The following is a 9,181-nucleotide window of genomic DNA, read 5'->3' as shown; positions in this document are numbered from 1 at the left end:
AGATGTTGAATAGCGTGTATTGTGTGTGATGATGAAACAACGAAAAAGATAATGGGTAGGGTGAATATCGAATGGGATAAAGATGTCTGCTATATAATGGATTCCAGCTATTGTTACCTGACCGACACTTTTTGTTACCTAAGTTAGCGGACTAGTTGATGGATCCATGGATTATTAAATGGGCTCCTATAAACTGAATTTGGGCTGCTTTCTAGGATTCTAATGGATTAGAGATTACTTGGGCTATATGTTATTGGGTCTGAATCACAAAAACACCTCTAAACCTCTTAAGTCTACTATGCTGGATTGGACTGGCAGTCATAGCTACGTATTTTTTGTTTTTGTTTTGTTTTCGATTTCTTTTAAACAACGATATATGAGGATGATGAGGAGGTTAATCGAATGGCAATCATGTTTAATGATGATGGTTTCTGTGAATGATAGTGAAGAGAAGACAATGATGATAGTGGTTATTAGGATGATGGGTTCGTTATGATCATTATGATTATGATTATGATTATGATATGATTTTGTTCATAGTTATGGATGATGATTGGAAAAGTTTTTTATTTATTTATCGATCTGTTAATGAAGAGGAAGAAGAAACAAATAGATATATATTATATATTTATTTCGGGGTATTAAAACAGAAAAAGAGAAATAGAGGGACGGCTTAGGGTGTTGGTGTTTAACTAGAGGTTGCGGGTTCAAGCCCCATCCTTGCCATTTTTTTGGGAAAACTCTTTAAGGTAGTTTTTCTTATCATTATTATCATTATTATTATTATTATTATTATTATTATTATTATTATTATTATTATTATTATTATTATTATTATTATTATTATTATTTTGACTATCATTTATATTATTATTATTAATGTTATTACTAGGATTATTATTATTGTTATTGATATTATTGTTATTATTAGTATTATAACACATATTATTATTACTATAATAGTTATAAGTATTAAAACCATTAGTATTATAATTAACATTTCTAATGTATTTATTATTATAAATTTTGTCATGCAAGTATTAGTTGTCATTATTATTATTAGGATGATAGTTATAAATAAGAATATTGTTATTATTATTAGTAACATAAGTAGGATTATAAATATTATCATTATTATTATTAATATAATCATTAGTATTATTACTATTAAACTTATTATCATTAGTATCATTTTTATAAAATTATTATTTTGTTATCACTGAAACTATCTATATTATCATAAATAGATACTTTTATATAAGGATACATTATGCTATACTTTTATTACTAAAAAGATATTATTTAAGCTATATCAATTAATATATAAACAGATACTAAACCTTAAAATATAGTTTTTATTATTAATGATATGTAATAGTTATATAAAACATAAAAACTAAAGTTATCTAAATAATATATAGTATAACAAGTATATTATTAATAACAAAAATATATATATAATTGATCGATTATGATTACGTGTATTAATATATATACAAATGATATAGGTTCGTGAATCCGATGTCAACACTACACTTGTTAAATGACGTCATATGTATTTTTACTATAAAATACAGTATGGTGAGTTTCATTTGCTCTCTTTTTAAATGCTTTTGCAATATATATTTTTGGGACTGAGAATACATGCGCTGTTTTTATAAATGTTTGACGAAATAGACACAAGTACTTGAAACTACATTGTATGGTTGGATTACTATACCGAATATCGCCCCTTCAAGTCTGGTAACCTAAGAATTAGGGAAATGGCCACTAATTGACGCAAATCCTAAAGATAGATCTATGGGCCTAACAAACCCCATTCTGGAATTTGAAATGCTTTAGTGCTTCGATTTAAATGGTGATTGCGATTGCCAATATTTATGGCATACTTGCGAGTATGCGGGGATATTCTATATGCATTATGTTAATGTCGGTTAGCAGATGTTCATCATACGAATGGATTTTTATACACTTGCGAGTGTAATGTTATTTATGAAAAATGAAATCTTGTGGTCTATTAAAATGATGGAAATGAATGTTTACGATAAACTAATGAACTCACCAACCTTTTGGTTGACACTTGAAAGCATGTTTATTCTCAGGTATGAAAGAAATCTTCCGCTGTGCATTTGCTCATTTAGAGATATTACTTGGAGTCATTCATGACATATTTCAAAAGATGTTGCATTCGAGTCGTTGAGTTCATCAAGATTGATAATAAGTCATTCATAGTTTGGATATATTATAAGATAGCATGCATGCCTGTCAACTTTCGATGTAATAAAAGTTTGTCTTTTAAAAACGAATGCAATGTTTGTAAAAATGTATCATATAGAGGTCAAGTACCTCGCGATGTAACCAAATATAATGTATTCGTCCAGATGGATTAGGACGGGTCGTATGACAACCCGGAAATTTCCGACTAAATTTAAACCTAACTTTATATGATTCCGACGATTCACGAACAATTTTATGTAAATATATATATATATATATATTAATTAAAAACGTTACGTGTTATAATAATTTCTATTATTTAAACGATTTTAAAATAAACTTTAAAATATAATTGATTTTGAAAAACTAAATATTAAATAAATATTTCAAATATATATTTCGAAATGAATATATATATATATATATATATATATATATATATATATATATATATATATATATATATATATATATATATATATATATATTTCAATGTAATGAATTACTAAAAAGAAAATAATACTTATCATGTAGTAAATGTAATAATAATAATAATAATAATGAGACTAAAAAGAATCCTAAACAAATACATCCTTATGTTAACTAAAAATAAATAAAAGAGTATAAACTAGTACATCCTTATGTTGACTAAAAATAAAATTATAAACTAGTATACATATAGTCAATTTTGGTACATAAAGTATGTATTTTTATATTAAAATTTTAGGCTATAAATACTCATGAATGCAAGCATTAAACTTGCACCATTTCTCACACTTACAAAGTGTTTCTTTCTTTCTCTCCATTATCATCTTTGTTCTTACACTTCATTATTAGTATTCTTAATCAAGAATCAAACCACTAAAGGTAGTTATAAGCCTACTGAATTATAACATAATCAAACCACTAAATGTAGTTATAAGCCTACTGAATTATAACATATTATTATTTATACATAAAATACTACGACGAAGTCATGAGCGGGTCATTTCAAAACGGGTTTTATGAGCGGGATAGAGCTAAGGAAAGTATGGGTTATAGCTATGGAGGTTATGGGTATTGTTCGTGAGGTCAACCTAGCATTTGTAATGTCCGTTACATCTGCGTAATTTTTCCTGCAATATTGAGTCACAATATTGATACGTTGAGATCCCGGTCACTTATTTCCATTCATTTCATTCCTTTCAAGGAATACTTCAACTGCTATTTAAGGTGAGTTTTCATAGTCCCCTTTTTTAAACTGTTTAGTGAGTTTTCATATGCTCCCTTTTACTCTTTACATTTTTGGGCTGAGAATACATGCGCTACTTTTATAACTGTTTTTTATGAAATGAATACAAATACTAAAACTGATTTTTCGTGAGTTTATTTGATTCCCTTTTACTCTTTACATTTTTTGACTGAGAATACATGCACAACTTTTATAACTGTTTTACACACTAGACACAAGTACCAACTTTAAACTATGCTATACCCGGCTATGTCCGACTAAGTCCCTAACCGACAAGTATAAACACAACTTGTCTTTGGGGCAAGCTTATGAACAACTTTTGGATCGGCGTGATCTACGAATTGGTCCTTGTGAGACCAAGCTTATGAACAACTTTTGGATCTGCGAGATCTACTAATTGGTCCCTGTGAGACCAAGCTTATGAACAACTTTTGGATCTGCATGATCTATTTTTTGGTCCCTGCGAGACCAACTTTATGAACAACTTTTGGATCTGGGAGATCTACTAATTGGTCCCTGCGAGGCCAAGCTTATGAACAAAAATCTTGTGGTCTAACTCTATTACTGAAATCATTATTTATGACAAACCTATGAACTCACTCAACCTAGTGTTGACTTTTTAAGCATGTTTATTCTCAGGTACTTAAATATTGCTTCCGCTGTATATCTGCTGCTTTGATGATGATTGCTTGCCATGCTTGGAGTCTTCATTTCATATAATACCAATTAAAGACATTTAATGCATTGTTCATTAAAAACAATGTAATCTATTTATCTTCCGCTGCAAAACTCAATAAAACGTCTCATATAGAGTCGTTCTCGTTTATACAACTGTGATTTGATATATTTAGTGACGTTATTCTTCCAGGCCCTATCTGGAGGACGTCACAGGTCGCTTCAAGTCTTCCTTTAACATGTGATCATTCCAAAAACACTCCGGGCAAAATTGGGTCTTTGATAAGAAAGTGGACTTAAGAGTGTTCAAGTCCATCGACCCTTGCCTCACAGTACGCAACTCGTCTTTAAGCCTTGTAAGATAGGCCGAAGTTCGGTACTCTTTGAAAAATTCCATCTTGAATTCATCCCACGTGAATTCCATACATTGTTCTTCACCATAGAGTTGGATTTTTGCGTCCCAACACAACTTGGCATCGCCCCTTAACATACTACACCCGTACCTTGTCTTCTTATCGAGAGGGCATTCACAAGTACGAAAAGCCCCCTCCATATCGGAGATCCAACGGGCACTCTTAAGTGGGTCCTGTTCACCTTCAAAGGTGGGAGGTTGAGAATCCTTGAAGTTCTTATAGTAGAAGTCTCGTCTTCCAACATTATCTTCGTGAAGAACAACCTTCACTTGTTCCTTAACTAGATTGACTACTTGCTCGTTAACCGAATCTAGAAACATCTTCCTAACGTCCTCTAGAAAGGTCGTGTAATGCCTTTTCAAAATGGCCTCAACATTGGCCGTGAACTCGGCGTCCTCGCTTGTAACTCCTTCATTGGTATCATGTCCATTTCTCATCTTCATACTATAAAACGGAAATAGGTTAAACAATGAAACGAAAGGACAAGACATAATATTCATATACACCTCACCGCCTCATCTTGCTCAACAATCGTCGTACATTGCTTGTTTGACACGATTTGAACTCGTAACAATGGTAGCTAATCATTGTTACGCGAGCACATCGCATTAACTTGCTAGTACAACGTCTATCTCGCTTGATGATTGCAAACACAACACAAAATAATTAGCGCAAAGTTAGTTCACCTAAACCTAGGCACTAACCAATCCCGGTCCGACCCGTCTCCTACAAGTCCCGCATAAAGCGCATACACAATAAAGTCTATGTCTAGGCACCTATCTCAAGTAGCCTAAATCCCTTAGACCATGCTCTGATACCACTTGTAACGACCCAAACCTCGTTATACCAAAAACACGACCCAAATTTTTTTTCTGCATCAGTACATCTGGACGGCGTCCAATTATCTGTACGGCGTCCAGTATTGAAGGCCAGGATGACGTCCAAGGAATTTGGATGACGTCCAGATGAACTGCAACTTTCTGATCTGTTTTCCATTTTCACGCGAGCGGAAAACCTGTTTCCCGACATATTTAAACGAAACAACTTCCAAAACATGTTAACATAATTAAAACTAAGAAGTTTTCACAATAAAACCAAGTTTTACAACATCGGGCCCACATTGGCCCGTTTACGAGTTTCGTTCAAAAATACAAGTTTCGACCATTTGAGTTTAATTATCCAAACGACACTAGAGCATGGTTTTTGGGGGTTAAACTACCCAATTCTCGGTCAAACTTCCAAAAGCTAATCACCCAAAAGCGTCCCCTATCAAAATAAGCGGGAGGCCACTATTCCAAACGAAAACCCTTTTCCTTGTCCACGCCAGAACCTAAAAAGAGTAAGCAACGAGAGGGTAAGCAAAACGCTTAATGAATGCAATAGTTATATACATACATATATAATATACCTACTTGCAAGCACTTACACATTAACGCATACACGCTAGTAATTAATTAGCATATCAACTTAAATATAATGCTAAGTCTCCAAATCACGAGCTAGCACAAATATTAGCATATATTCCAAACTATACAATATGTTATACTACTTCACAAAACATGGTTAATCAAATCATTCAAGGAGATGGTACTCACAAAAGACCATCGGAATTCGTAACTTTCATTAGCGTACTTAACACCGTGTATCACTAAGGCCCTAACCCCCGGGTAGTGTCTTAACACCGCGACTCACCCGCCCTTTAAGACAATGTGGTGTCTTGACACCGCGACTAACCCACATGCCATTTATTTCCAGAGTGGTGTCTTAACACCGCGACTAATCCACTCGTTACATATTTGTGGTGTCTTAACACCGCGACTACTCCACATTCATTAATTTCCGGAGTGGTGTCTTAACACCGCGACTAATCCACTCGTTACATATTTGTGGTGTCTTAACACCACGACTACCCCACATTCATTAATTTTCGGAGTAGTGTCTTAACACCGTGACTAATCCACTCGTTACATATTTGTGGTGTCTTAATACCGTGACTACCCCACATTCATTAATTTCCGGAGTGGTGTCTTAACACCGCGACTACCCCACTCGTTACGCATTATGCGGTGTCTTAACACCGTGACTAACTCACATTTCACGCCACACAAATAAATACATTATATACATACGTGCATAATTATTTCACTCACCTTACACCTTCGGTGAATTGATAAACCAAGATCGCCACTTCAAAATAACATACCTATTACATTATGCACATATATCAATCATACATTCAAGTTGGTCAAACAACTTACTCGCCATCCAAGTGTCATTTGACCCATAGTGCAAACGTGACCCATTTGCACCATTTACGCTAACACTAGGTCGGGATTATGTCAAACTTTTATCATTAGTTCGATTATGGTCTTAATACACTCTTTTAACACAAGGTTATCGCATTTTCGCACACATTAACCCACTTAGGTCATCAAAGACTCATTTGACCCTTTTCAAGGTTAACACACTCATTTGGGTCACCATCAAACCTAAATACACCCATTCACATTAACCACTAAGTGTGCTAGTGATTTACTAAACATTTAAGACCCATAAACTAGTTCATCATTTCAAAACCTTAGGTTTGACATCTTTGAGTCCTCATGACCCAATCCTACCCAAAAACCCCCAAATCACTATCAAATGGGTTTTATGTTCATCACTAATCCAAACCCTAACCCTTATCACTAATTAAGTAAAGAAATTAGGTTTAGGACTTACCACCACAATCACAACGTAGCTAGTGACTAGATGAACAACTTTAAAACACGCACTTTGACCCGAATTAACCTTCTTCCTCCTTGATTTGAGCTCTCTCACTCTAGAACTCTTTTCTCTCTCTAGAATTTAAGTGGAAAGATGAAGGTGGGTGATAATGGAGTTATGACACTCCACTAACTGATCTTGTGGTCTTAAATTCGTCCCAAGTGTGAAATTACCAAAAAGCCCTTTTGAATATCTTAAAATAAAACAGCTGGTCTGCCAGTTCATCTGGACGGCATCCAATATCCTGGACGGCGTCCAGTCCTTCAATGTTGGACGGCGTCCTCTGTTTTGGACGGCGTCCCACTTAGTTGGAAAACATGATCTTACATAATGAAACCTATTGTGTATTACTATTTGTTTATTAATAATTAATTTTAATATTAGTAATATGTTGGTTAAATAAAAAATTAAATTTTCCGACAGGTTTTAAAATCCATGAAAATTTGATTCTACCATTTTCATGTCGTCTCAATTTTATTCTAATTTTATTCTGAATTAAAAAAAAAATACTTATTGGTCGGAGATCAGCTCGGAAGCAATCTCTTTATCCGTCGAATAGAAAAAATGATGACTTTCTCTACTTTTGAAAGTGTTTTCACTCTGGGTAGAGAAATGACTTGTTTTTTTTTTTCTCGAATAGAAAAAAAGATTGTTTACATCTTACATACCTCATACACCACTCATGTGGTATTAAGTTTTGTTGTTGTAATATGCTGGTTAAGTTAATTCTATTATTATAAAGTAGCAATTAAGCAACAATAATGCACTAGGAATGATCATTCCATTCTATTAGTGTATCATTTATTTCTTATTTCCATCATCATTCCCCCTCTTAAACCAAGCACACCCTTAATTTTGTTAACCAATGCGGTCATCGAGTTCCCGATGAAGCATGAGACTCAAGTTCAATTTTTGGTAACGCCAAAGATTGAATTAATTAGGCTCTTGACTAGAGGAGGCGTCAATGTGCATAATTCACTCGGTTATGGGTCTCGTCGCTCGGGAGGCTTGTCACCCAGGAGTTTTACTCACTAGTGGGGATTCAATGTGCTAGCGAGGTTTTCTCTGCGAACTATAAAAAATATTTTAGTTTTGTTTGGTAGCATTGAAAACGTATAGAAAAAGTATAATTTATGATAAATGTAGGGTTTAAAAATTAAGTTATTCTTAACTAGTTTCTCTAAAAGAATAAAGCTTACTAATGATGAAATTATTAATTTACCATTTTTATATTATTTTACATTTTATTTTATAGTCGAGTCCTTTAAATAAAATCAAATCACAACTATAAAGTGTAACTCTGACTACTTTATTAAAAATACATAAAAAATAACTTGAACTTCACGGTAAAAGTAAAAAAAAAAAAAAAAACTCATACTTTTAACTTTGGGGTGTGTTTGGCACACTAACTTATTGGAGTTCATGCGAGCTTATAGGAGCTTGAGCTTGTGATTATAATAAGCTTCTAGTCATAAGCTTTGTCTGGTAGACATAAAAAGTAGGGCTTAGAAAAATCATAAGCTCTTAAAAAATAAGCTACTTGTAGTAGCTTATGAAAGAAAGTAAGATTATGAACTGAAAAATAAGCTCCAGTTAATTTACCAAACACTTATAAAAAATAATAAGCTCAAGCTACCAGCTTTAAAAATAAGCTTCAACTCCAGTTCTTGTCCATAAACTTCAGTTCCAGCTACAAGCTTCAGTTCCAGCTAGTTTCACCCAAACACACCCTTAGTTATATTATAAGCAAGGTTGAAAATGACGTGAGATGAGGCCGAAACGGTAGCGACCTCAAAATATCGCAACGGAAAAAACGGGGTCAAGATGGGGTCGAAACGGATGTTGATTAATGTTGACTTATATATATAAATATATATTT

This window comes from Rutidosis leptorrhynchoides, chromosome 1 (genome assembly GCF_046630445.1).
Source record: "Rutidosis leptorrhynchoides isolate AG116_Rl617_1_P2 chromosome 1, CSIRO_AGI_Rlap_v1, whole genome shotgun sequence".
NCBI classification, from domain to species: domain Eukaryota; kingdom Viridiplantae; phylum Streptophyta; class Magnoliopsida; order Asterales; family Asteraceae; genus Rutidosis; species Rutidosis leptorrhynchoides.
This window is presented reverse-complemented; position numbering follows the sequence as displayed.